This window comes from Colobus angolensis, unplaced genomic scaffold (assembly GCF_000951035.1).
Source record: "Colobus angolensis palliatus isolate OR3802 unplaced genomic scaffold, Cang.pa_1.0 Scaffold101, whole genome shotgun sequence".
In the NCBI taxonomy this organism is placed as follows: domain Eukaryota; kingdom Metazoa; phylum Chordata; class Mammalia; order Primates; family Cercopithecidae; genus Colobus; species Colobus angolensis.
In genome coordinates, this window is record NW_012111031.1 from 2165850 (window position 1) to 2177275 (window position 11426).

Here is an 11426-nt window from a genome sequence, read left to right on the forward strand (position 1 = left end):
AGACTTGGAACTATGGTTGTTGTATAAAGGATAAGGACTGAATGATTCTGTCTTGGGAATATTTTTGTGTTTTTTTAGAAGCTCTTTTCTTTGGCTCTACATCTAGCCATTAGGGCTCTTTCTGTATCTGGTTAGGGAAAGTGGCTTTTCTTTCAGCCAGCAAATGTAAAAGCAGAGATTTAAGGGATGGAGTCACGATGGTATTTCCAGTGGACTAAGATAAAGGATTAGAGAAATGGCATGGTCTGTACTAGTAAAGATTTCCTCACAGCTAGTCCATTTTGAATGGAGAGATAGGTATGGAATAGGGAAACCAGTTGTCTGGCCAGCACAGTACCTAATAATGAGAATATTCTGTATTCAAAAGTTCTTAGTAGTTGTTAATGTCTTAAAAGAGACCATTTAACTGGAATAGAAGTGTTTTCTTTGGAGAAAAGTAGGAAACATTGGATAGGTCTTAATTATACAGACCTTAGACAGAAAGTAGAGATTCTACTTAGGAAACTAGAAATTACTTTTTTTTTTTGGAAACAAGGTTTTGCTCTGTCACCTGGGCTACAATGCAGTGCAGTGGCATGATTATGGCTCAGTGCTGCATCAGACTCCTGGGCTCAAGTGATTCCCCCCACTTCAGCCTCCTGAATAGCTGGTATTACAGATGCCCAACTGATTTTTAAGTTTTTTGTGTAGAGGGGCTAAATGATGAGAACACATGGACACATAGAGGGGAACAACACACACTGTGGTCTTTCGGAGGGTGGAGGGTGGGAGGAGGGAGAGGATCAGGAAAAATAACTAATGGGTACTAGGCTTAATACCTGGGTGATGAAATAATCTGTGCAACAAACTCCTATGACAGGCCTGGCATGGTGGCTCACGCCTGTAGTTCCAGCACTTTGGGAGGCTGAGGTGGGTGTATTACTTGAGGTCAGGAGTTCAAGACCAGCCTGGCCAATATGGCAAAACCCTATCTCTACTAAAAATACAAAAAAAATTAGCCCAACTTGGTGTCACTGGCCTGTAATTCCAGCTACTCGGGAGGCTGAGGCAGGAGAATCACTTGAACCCGGGAGGTGGACGTCACAGGGAGCCGAGATTGAGCCACTGCACCCCAGCCTGGACAACAGAGCATGACTCCATCTCAGAAAAAAAAAAACAAAACTCCCATGACAAAAGTATACCTATGTAACAAACCTGTAGTTGTACCACTGAACTTAAAATAAAAGTTAAAAAATAATAATACAATTTTTTTTTTGTAGAGCTGGGATGTTGCTATGTTGTCCAGGCTGGTCTCTCAAATTCCTCGGCAGTCCTCCAAACTCAGCTGCCAAAAGTGCTGGGATTACAGGCATGAGCCACTGCGTCCAGCCTAGATACATTCTTGAATATGTAAGTTTGGGAAATTTTATTAATTGATTAAGGACTAGGAGGTTCAGCTAAAATGCAATTGGAGTTATAAGGTACTTAAACCTAGATTTAAGGTATGAAATCAAGAATGGCAAAGAAATCAATGAACTAAGGTCTTAAGGAATCAATTGGTTTTATTGACTCCCTGAATACAAGGGATAATTGACACAAGATGAAAATTGAGTGTTAAAGAATAACAATGGGCAATTATGAATAATTAGTACATAAAAGGAAGCAAAAGAAGAATGTAAAAAGAAAAAATGTAAATAGCGTATTTATTAAACCTTTTATATTATGTTTCTTGACTAACATGATGTGTTTGTAATTTAGTCATTGTTAGTATTTAGGAAGTAAAATCATCAAATAAAATATGAATGTTTGATTTCTAAGAAGTTTAACTTTTTGTATAAGGAAATGATTATAAGAGAATCTAATATTAAAATAACATTTGGGGAGCTTGTATAGTCTTGACTTTCTGGAATAAATTTTCCAGATTGAAATCTACTTCATACACAGTTTTTAAGCAATCTTTCAGTCATTTCTTCATCAGAAGAAATAAAGGCAGTTTAGAAACAGTAAAAATTTATATTTGCCTAAACTCAACAACTAGGTTTTTTATATTATAAAACAGTCATTTTGGATTAAATCTGATTATTATTTTATTGAATGCCTATTCCTAACACTGAATTTTAAAGGTATCCTCTCTAGTTAATAGAGCCTTTTTGTTTTTAAGTATTTATATTCCAGAAACAAGAATCAAGCAAAAACACATTTTAATCTTTCCTGTAAATGTTATGTATTTGGATACTTTATAAGACTTTCAACTTCATAGTAGGGTAATAAAAAATTACCATGTTTCCCCAAGCATGGTGGCTTATGCCTGTAATCGCAGCACTTTGGGATGCCAAGGTGGGATCATCATTTGAGGCCAGGAGTTTGAGACCAACCTGGCCAACATGATGAGACCACGTCTGTAAAAATACAAACCTTAGCTGGGCATGGTGGCATAGACCTGTAGTCCCAGCTACTTGGGAGGCTGAGGTGGAAGGATAGCTTGAGCCTGGGAGGAGGAGGTTGCAGTGAGCTGAGATCATGCTACTGTACTCCAGCCTAGGTGACAAAAGAACACTCTGTCTCAAAAAAAATAATAATAATACCGTGTTTAGTGAAATTGTCATGCAATTTAGTTTAGACCCCATAACTCAGGCCTTTACATAAAGATATTAAAGAATAGCTATTTATAAATGTTCCATCTGGTATAATACTGACATACTGTGTATTATTCCACTGTCATTGAGCAAGGATAATCATTCTGTATCCCGGGCACTGTATATACACAGTTCCTTAGAGCTTCAAGTGCAGAATAGAATTAAGGCATATTTGGAGAAAGTAATTACCATTACAGATTGTGTTGATGCTGGATTGAAAGTAAAATTAAATGTTCAGAAAACCTAAAGTAACGTAGTGCCATATAAGGACATGTCTAAACAACAAACTAGCAAAACCATATTGACGGCATGTATTAGTATCTGAATATCCCTATTGTGTGAGTAGAAATAGTCTAAACTTATAGGCTCAAGGAAATTTTAAATGTAAAATAGTCCCAGTTTGAAGGCATAGTACAAAACCTACTTTGGCAGCCCCCAAGTCAAAGATAAGTAGAAAGGAAAAATCAAACCATACCACATTGGGAGGAGATTATTATTGTTATTAAACACAAGAAAAGAAAGAGGTATATCTTCTCTATTGCCTGGAATTGTTCCACTAAATCTTTCAATTTGTTATACATTTAAATGAAGAATTTTCATTTTTTTCTGGAGAATTGCAATAAATATTTTAATAGTTTAAATGTATCAGGCTTTCAAATATAAATCAGATAGTTAGAAATAAAAGGAAAATAGATAAGGAAAAAAATCTTCCTCCATGGTTGTTTACTAAACATCAGTGATAAAATTGCAGCGTTGTTACAGATAGTAACAATCTTTAGGAGATAAAATTATGCTGAGATAAATTGCAGCACGTTTGCCCTTAGGAATCATGCAACAGAGAGGAAGATTAAAGATGCAGGAGAATATCTAAAGAAATATCCTTAAGTAAACAGGTGAGGATAAAAGAGAAGGAATTTGTCTTATGAACAGTGAGGGTTCATTGATGATAGAAAGAAGGAAGAGTTGTATTCGCACAGATACATGTTAGATAGATTTGGTGGGAACTGAGGAAATCTCTGATGGTTTCTGTTTTGTCAATGAAAGTAAAAATGAAAGGGAAGGTGTTGGAAGTTTGAAAGAAGAGAGGGGACACAGCTGTCTGATGTGTTTCTAGGAGAATTAGAGAATGAATGGACCAAGATTGCCAGAAAGCCCTTAAACCAATTTTAGATATAAAAGATAATAGTAAAAGAAAAATTATCTCTGTTCACAGATGACACAATCATGTATGTAGAAAACCATTAAGATTCCACCAAAAACAGTTAGAACTAATGAGTTTAACAAAGTTGTATGATACAAAATCACACAAAAATCAGTTGTGTGTCTGTTCACTAACAATGAACAATTCAAAAAGGAAATTAAAACAATTCCATTTACAAAAAAAATAATAAAATATATAGGGATAAACATAACCAAGGAGGTAAAAGACTTGTGTACAGCAACTACAAAAAAAAAAAAAAAAATGCTGAAAGAAATTAAAGACAATAAATAAATGGAAAGGCATCCCACATTTATGGATTGGAAGACTTAATATTGTTAAAATGACAGTACTACCCAAAATGATCTACAGGTTGAATGCAATTCCTATCAAAATCCTAAATTTCATTTAACAGAAATGGGAAAATTTATTCTCACATTCATATGGAATCTCCAAGGACATTAAATAACCAAAACTAATTTTAAAAATAGAGTTGGAGGTCTCACTACCTGATTTCAAAACCTCCTTCAAAGCCACGGTAATCAAAACATTATGTTGCTAGCATACAGCTAGACATATAGATTCATGAAAATAGACCCAAGGGCCCACAAATAAACCCTTGCATGTATGTTCAAGTGATTTTCACCAAAGGTACCAAGAAGTGCCAAAGATCCTCATTCAGCAAAGAAAGGACTGTCTTCAACAATTGGTATTGGGAAAACTGAATATCCACACCAGAAAAGAACAAAGTTGAAACCTTACCGTACACCATATACAAAAAGTAACTAAAAATTAATTTCTAAATCAAAGACCTAAGCATAAGAGTTAAAAATACAAAACTCTTAGAAGAAAACAAAGGGCAAAACCTTCAAGACATTGGATTTGGCAGTGATTTCTCAGATATGACACCAAAAGCACAGACAAAACAAGTAGATCAATTGGACTTCATCAAAGTAAAACTTCTGGCCAGGCACTGTGGCTCACACCTGTAATCCCAGCACTTTGGGAGGCCGAGGCATGTGAATCACAGAGTCAGGAGTTCGAGGCCAACACGGTGAAACAACACAAAAATTGGCCAGGTGTGGTGGTGGGCACCTGTAGTCCCAGCTACTCGGGAGGCTGAAGCAGGTGAATCGCTTGACGCTAGGAGGCGGAGGTTGCAGTGAGCCAAGATCGCGCCACTGCACTCCAGCCTGGGCAACAGAACGAGACTCCATCTAAAAAAAAAAAAAAAAAAATTTAAACTTCTATGCATCAAAGGACACTATCAATGTGAAAAGTCAGTCCACAGATTCGGAGAAAATATTTGCAAATCATGTTATCTAATAAGAGATTAATATCCAGAATGTATAAACTCAATAAAAAGTAAACAACCCAATCAAAAAATGGGCAAAGGACTTAAATAAACATTTCTCCAAAGAAGGTATACAATTAGTCAAGAAACACAAGATGCTCAACATCACTATTCATTAGGGAAATGGAAGTGAAAACCACAATGAGATACCACTTCATTTTCACTAGAATGGCTATTATCAAAAACAAAACCAGAAAATACATGTTGGCAGGGATGGGAGAAGTTGTAAATTGCTGGTGAGAATGTAAGTGTAGCCGCTGTAGAACACAGTATGGCAGTTTCTCAAAAATATTAAAAGTAGAATTACTGTATGATCCAGCAATTCCACTTGGGCATATACCCAAAATAATTGAAAGAAGGATTTCAAAGAGATATTTGTACACCATGTTCATGGCAGCATTATTCATAATAGCCCAAGACAAAAACAACCTAAATGCCTATCATCACATGAATGGACAAACAAAATGTATACACACACAATGGAAAACTATTCAACTGTAAAGAGGAAAATTTTGTTGCATGCTACAACCTGGATGAACCTTGAAAAAGTTATGCTAAATGAAGTAAGCCAGACACAAAAAGACAAGTACTGTATGATTTCACTTACATGAGATAACTAGAATAGGCAAATTCATAGAAACAGTAGAATGGTGATTTCCTGAGGCTGAGGGTTAGAGGAGATGGGTGGCAGTTAGTGTTTAAGCAGTATCACTTGGAGAAGATGAAAATGTTCTGGAGATGGAGGGTTGTACAACAGGGCAAACATGTATACCACAGAAGTATACACTTATAACTGGTTAAAATGGTGACTTTTATATATATTGAACCACAATTTTAAAAATACAATTGACCCTTGAACAATGTGAGGATTAGAGGTGCCAACCCCCGTGCAGTTGAAAATCTATGTATAACTTGTGGCTTCCCTGAAACTCAACTACAGATAGCCTACTGTTGACCAGAAGCCTTACCAATAACAAAGTCAGTAACACATATGCTATATGTTATGTGTATTATATATATTATTAAAGTAAGCTGGAGAAAATATATTTACTTTTAATTATATGGAAGTGCATCATCATACAGGCCTTCATCTTCACTGTTCACATTGAGCAGGCTGAGGAAGAAAAGGGGTTGGTTTTGCTGTGTCTGGAGTGGAAGAGGCGGAGGAGGTGGGAGAAGAGGCCAGGCACATTTGATGTAACTTTACAGAAATACATCGTAATTTCTGCCTGACTTTTTTTCTTTTTTTATTTTTCTAAAAAAATGTTTTTATATATTACCAATCCTCTGTCCACCCTTTGTTTTAGTTTTAGTGCCCATATTATAGAAGGGTCCATGTCATAAAATAAATCAAAAGTAGTCTTGAATAATTGCAATCCTTCTGCCAGACTCTCTAATGTCAGTGCCAGTAGTTTATGTCTGGCACTGCTTCTATGTTGTCTTCCTCATCATCTGGCACTAGTTCAGAACCAATCATTTCGATCAAGTTGTCTGTTAATTTATCTGGTGTGGTGTCTGTTAGCTATTGAATTTCTCAAAGATGCATATCTTGAAACCCTTCACCTCCCCGCCCCCCTGCACCATACCTTTTTTTTTGTCATATCCACAATCTCTTTCATGATTTCCTTGATTGTCTCTGTCACAAATCCTGTGAAGTCATATATATCATCTGGACACAGTTTTCTCCAGGAATGTGTTTAAGACTTGATGGCTTTCACAGCTTTTTCTGTAACAATAGTGGCATAATCAGTGGTATAATTCTTCCAGACTTTCATGTTATTCTGTCAGGGTTCTCTTCCACAGCATTGATAGACATTTCCACAGAGTGCAATGTATAAATGAGCTGTAAAGGTCCTTATGACCCTAATACAGAGGGTGAAATACAGAGACATTGAAGGGGCACGTAGACCACCTCAGTGCTTTTGGTGTTGAACTTGTGGTTCTAGGTGGCCAGGAATATTGTCCAATATCAAAAGAACTTTAAAAGGCAGACCCTTATTGGCAAGGTACTTCCTGACTTTGGGAACAAAGCATTGATGGAAGCATTCCAGAAAAAGCATTCTCGTTGTCCATACCTTCTTGTACAACCAAAAGACTGGCTGCTGGTGTTTTTTCCCTTTGAGGCTCAGGAATTAGCAGCTTTATGGCTAAGGATAGCAAACCGACTGCATTTGCACAAAACAGTAGAGTTTGCCTATCTCTTCCTGCCTTAAATCCCGGTGCTTGCTTTTCTTCCTTACTAATAAATGTCCTTTGTGGCATTTTCTTCTGGAATAGGGCACATTTATCAGCATTAAAAACCCATCGTGGGCTCGATGGGGTGGCTCAAACCTGTAATCCCAGCACTTTGGGAGGCCAGGGTGGGCGGATCACGAGGTCAGGAGATCAAGACCATCCTGGCTAACGTGGTGAAACCCTGTCTCTACTAAAAACACAAAAAATTAGCCAGGCATAGTGGCAGGTGCCTGTAGTCCCAGCTACTCGGGAGGCTAAGGCAGGAGAATGGCATGAGCCAGGGAGGCGGAGCTTGCAGTGAGCTGAGATGGCATCACTGCACTCCAACCTGGGCAACAGAGCAAGACTCCCTCTGAAAAAAAAGAAACAGAAAGACCTATCCTTTCTCCCCAGTGATTTTCTTTGTGGTGTCTGGGAACTCTGCTGCCTCAAAGCTGTTTCTCCTGTTACGTTGACATTTTTAGAATGAAACCTCTTTCTGAAACTCAAACCATCCTTTGCTGGCACTAAATTCTTCAGCTTAAGATCCTTCACTTTAAGTTGTCTTATAATGACTACTCTTTCTGAAGACACTGTCTATCTGATATACTACCAACTAATGTAATAACTGGGACAGTGCCTTGTACATAGTAGGTATTCAATAAAATATTTGTTAAATAATTTACAGACATCTTTTGTGTTTGAAAAAAATTATATTTAAGTTTTTATCTGGAAAATGTATGTGATGAAGGGGACCCTGAAGTACAATTCCTTAATATAATTGATAAATACAAATATATGTTATATATTTCTCAAGTGAATGCAAACGGATTTATCTTTGTTAAATGTTAAAACTTGTGCAGGCCAGGACAGGCGCAGTGGCTCACGCCTGTAATCCCAGCACTTTGGGAGGCCAAGGCAGGTGGATCACCTGAGCTCAGGAGTTCAAGACCAGCCTGACTAACGTGGTGAAACCCCGTCCGTCTCAAGAAAAAAAAAAAAAAAATGTGCAGGCCAGACATGGTGGCTCTTGCCTGTAATTTTAGGACTTTGGGAGGCCAAGGCAGAAGGATTGCTTGAGGCCAGGAGTTCAAGACCATCCCAGGCAACATAACAAGACCCTGTCTCTACAATAAAATAAAAATGTAAAGAGCTGTGCATGGCGGTGTGCACTTGCAGTCCCAGCTACTTGAGAGGCTGAGGTGGACAGATCACTTAAGCCCAAGAGGTCAAGGCTGCAGTGAGCTAGGATCATGGCACTGTACCCCAACCTGGTCAACAGAGTACTCTGAGATGAGAAATAAAACAAATCCTGTAGCTCTTGATCTTCCTATTCCCTACCTATTTCTGGTCCATTTACCAGGTAAGGAAGTATACTCCTAAAGTTTCCACTTACTCAGATGTAGAAATGAGGTTTGTTTTTTTTTTTCCTCTAAAAGATACAAAAACTACTCTCTTTAAAAAAATAATAAAATAAAAAACAAAAAAAATGTTGTGCAGAAACTTGAGACAATAAGGAGCAGAGTTATATATGAAATCCAGGTTGCTTAGATAGGAGATTAGCTACATATATTTTTTATTAATGGGAAAAATACTCAGAAAAAATTCATATGGAATGTGACCCTGTGCTTTGTATAAATAATTAGATACTAGAATGGAAGAACAAATTTTAGGGCTTTGGTTGTGTACATCGCCTTACTATTCTGTAACAGATATATTCTAACTTCAGCATAGTCATTTTAATGATGAGAGCATGGAGCAAAAAAGATTGTCTAGGCTTGAGTGGTGGCACCACTAGGGTGGTGGCAATTTTCTGATATCTTTTAGAGAGAAGGAATTTCATTTCTACATCTGAGTAAGTGGAAACTAGGAGTTTCTTCCTTACCTGGTAAATGGGCCAGAAATAGGGAATAGGAAGATACAAGAGCTACAGAATTTATTTCTCATCTCAGGGTACCAAATTAACTCATCATCCCAAGGATTCATATTTTAGAATTACTGTATCAAATGATACCCAACTCTAAGGGAACTTCTAATATGGAGATCAATGTTGAAAGAAAATATTTAGGTTATTAATAACAAATTATTTAAGGGAGAATTGGTTTGTTTAGAGCTTTTTTTTTCTTAACTATTTAGAATTAAAATATCTTAATTACATGTTTAATAAAATCAACATTTTATTTAGAAGTAAAGTATTTTTCTTTAAAAGTATATTTGCATTTTGCTAGCTTAAGTTTATTGAAACTGAGCTCTTGTATGTCATTTCATGTTTTTCCCTTGATATGAAGTCTTACCTATTTGATGAAGATGTCTTTTGAAAGGTGTACTGCAAGGAACAAAATGTTTGTAAATTCTGCTTTTACCAAGGTAAAGATCAAATTTTATAAATTTACTTTTTTGTTTGTACAAGAAAAAATAACTTCATATATTGAATATATTCAAAAGTTGAAACATTTAATTGTATTGCCCTGTTAAGCTGGCATGGCAAATAAATGCTTTTCTTTTCCTCATTTTATTCTTTGTGTTTCCTAATCTATAGCACTGTGCTGGGCACAGAATGGACTTCAGTTAAATTTTTGGTGTAGAAATGTTTTATTTTTCTACTTAAAATCTCCTTTAAAATAATTATGCGTATTACATCAATGTTATAATGTTTAAACATAGATTTTTTTTACATGCATTCTTTTTTTTCTGAAAGAAAATATTTTTTATATTCTTTAGGCGTGAATGTGTGCTTAAAAAAAACAAAACCTTGGAGTAAAGTAGCAGCACATAATGGTTTGTGGATTTTGAAAAGGTGCAGGCCATATTGTGCTGCCTCAAAAATACAAGGATCTGATCTTCTGAAGAAAATATGTTTCTTTTTATTCATAGCTCTTATGATAACAATGTCAGCAGTGCCTTAGCAGCACGTAAATATTGGCGTTAAGATTCTAAAATTATCTCCAGTATTAACTGTGCTGCTGAAGTAAGGTTGACCATACTCTACAGTTGCATTTTAATGTATATTAATGTTACTAATGTGTTTTCAGTTTTATTGATAGTGTCTTTTCAGTATTATTGATAATCCTGTTATTTTTAGTCTGATTCCGTGAAAATAATACTAATTTTTCAGATGTATTGTCTCTTAAAATAGTATAATTGCAGTTTTATAAGTGTATTGAATGCCATCAAGAGTTTTTTAAAAGAGCTTATGCAGCATTAGAGGAATTTTAATGTACATCTATATTCAACATAGACATTAATTCAGATTTTTTACTTGGGATAAAACAAATTCTAGTTTTCCCTTTGTTTTGAAATTACTTTTAAAATATGTCTTTATAGATAAATATAAAATATATTAAGCATTTTGAACAGAGCTTAGAAGACAATATTTAGTACTGTTTCTGAATATTTCTTTATATCTGAAGGGGAAAAGCCGTCAAAATATGTGAATTAAATACCTGAAATTTTGGTTCTCAAAATGCCACACTTAACCATAACTTTAAAGGTAGGAAAACCTAACAAGTGACCAACCAACTCATTGGATAGCTGAGGAAACACAAAACTCAAATAATTTGCTACACATGGCAGATTCGGGTGTCAGTTCTATGTCTTCTAACTTTATAACAGTATACTGTTTTTTTTCATGTTTTTATTAAAATGTTTTCTTAAGTCCTTAGCCAAAGATTTTTGACAAGTCAAAAATAAGGTCTTGTTTACCTTACTTTTTTATATTCAAGATTTAACTCAGAGTAAGACCAAATTATGATTGTAGTTAATTTTATAGATATAAATATGTAAACAATTTTTTTAAATTTTTTATGTTTTTTAAAATTTCTATTAAAAGTAAAAGTAGATGGCTGGGCGTGGTAGCTCACACCTGTAATCCCAGCACTTTGGGAGGCCGAGGCAGGCGGATCAGGAGGTCAGGAGATCGAGATTATCATGGCTAACACAGTGAAACCCTGTCTCTAATAAAAATAGAAAAAAATTAGCTGGACGTGGTGGCAGGCACCTATAGTCCCAGCTACTTGGGAGGCTGAAGCAGGAGAATGGCGTGAAC

General features: G+C 35.9%; 1 long non-coding RNA gene across 1 annotated transcript in view; it reads left to right on the forward strand.

The window, feature by feature from the left end:
• LOC105509770 overlaps positions 1-11426 on the forward strand; it is a 38893-nt gene that overhangs the window by 21671 nt on the left and 5796 nt on the right. The window contains exon 4 of the long non-coding RNA XR_001001478.1: positions 9670-9748. This is a non-coding gene — a long non-coding RNA (uncharacterized LOC105509770). The remainder of the gene's footprint in view (positions 1-9669; positions 9749-11426) is intronic.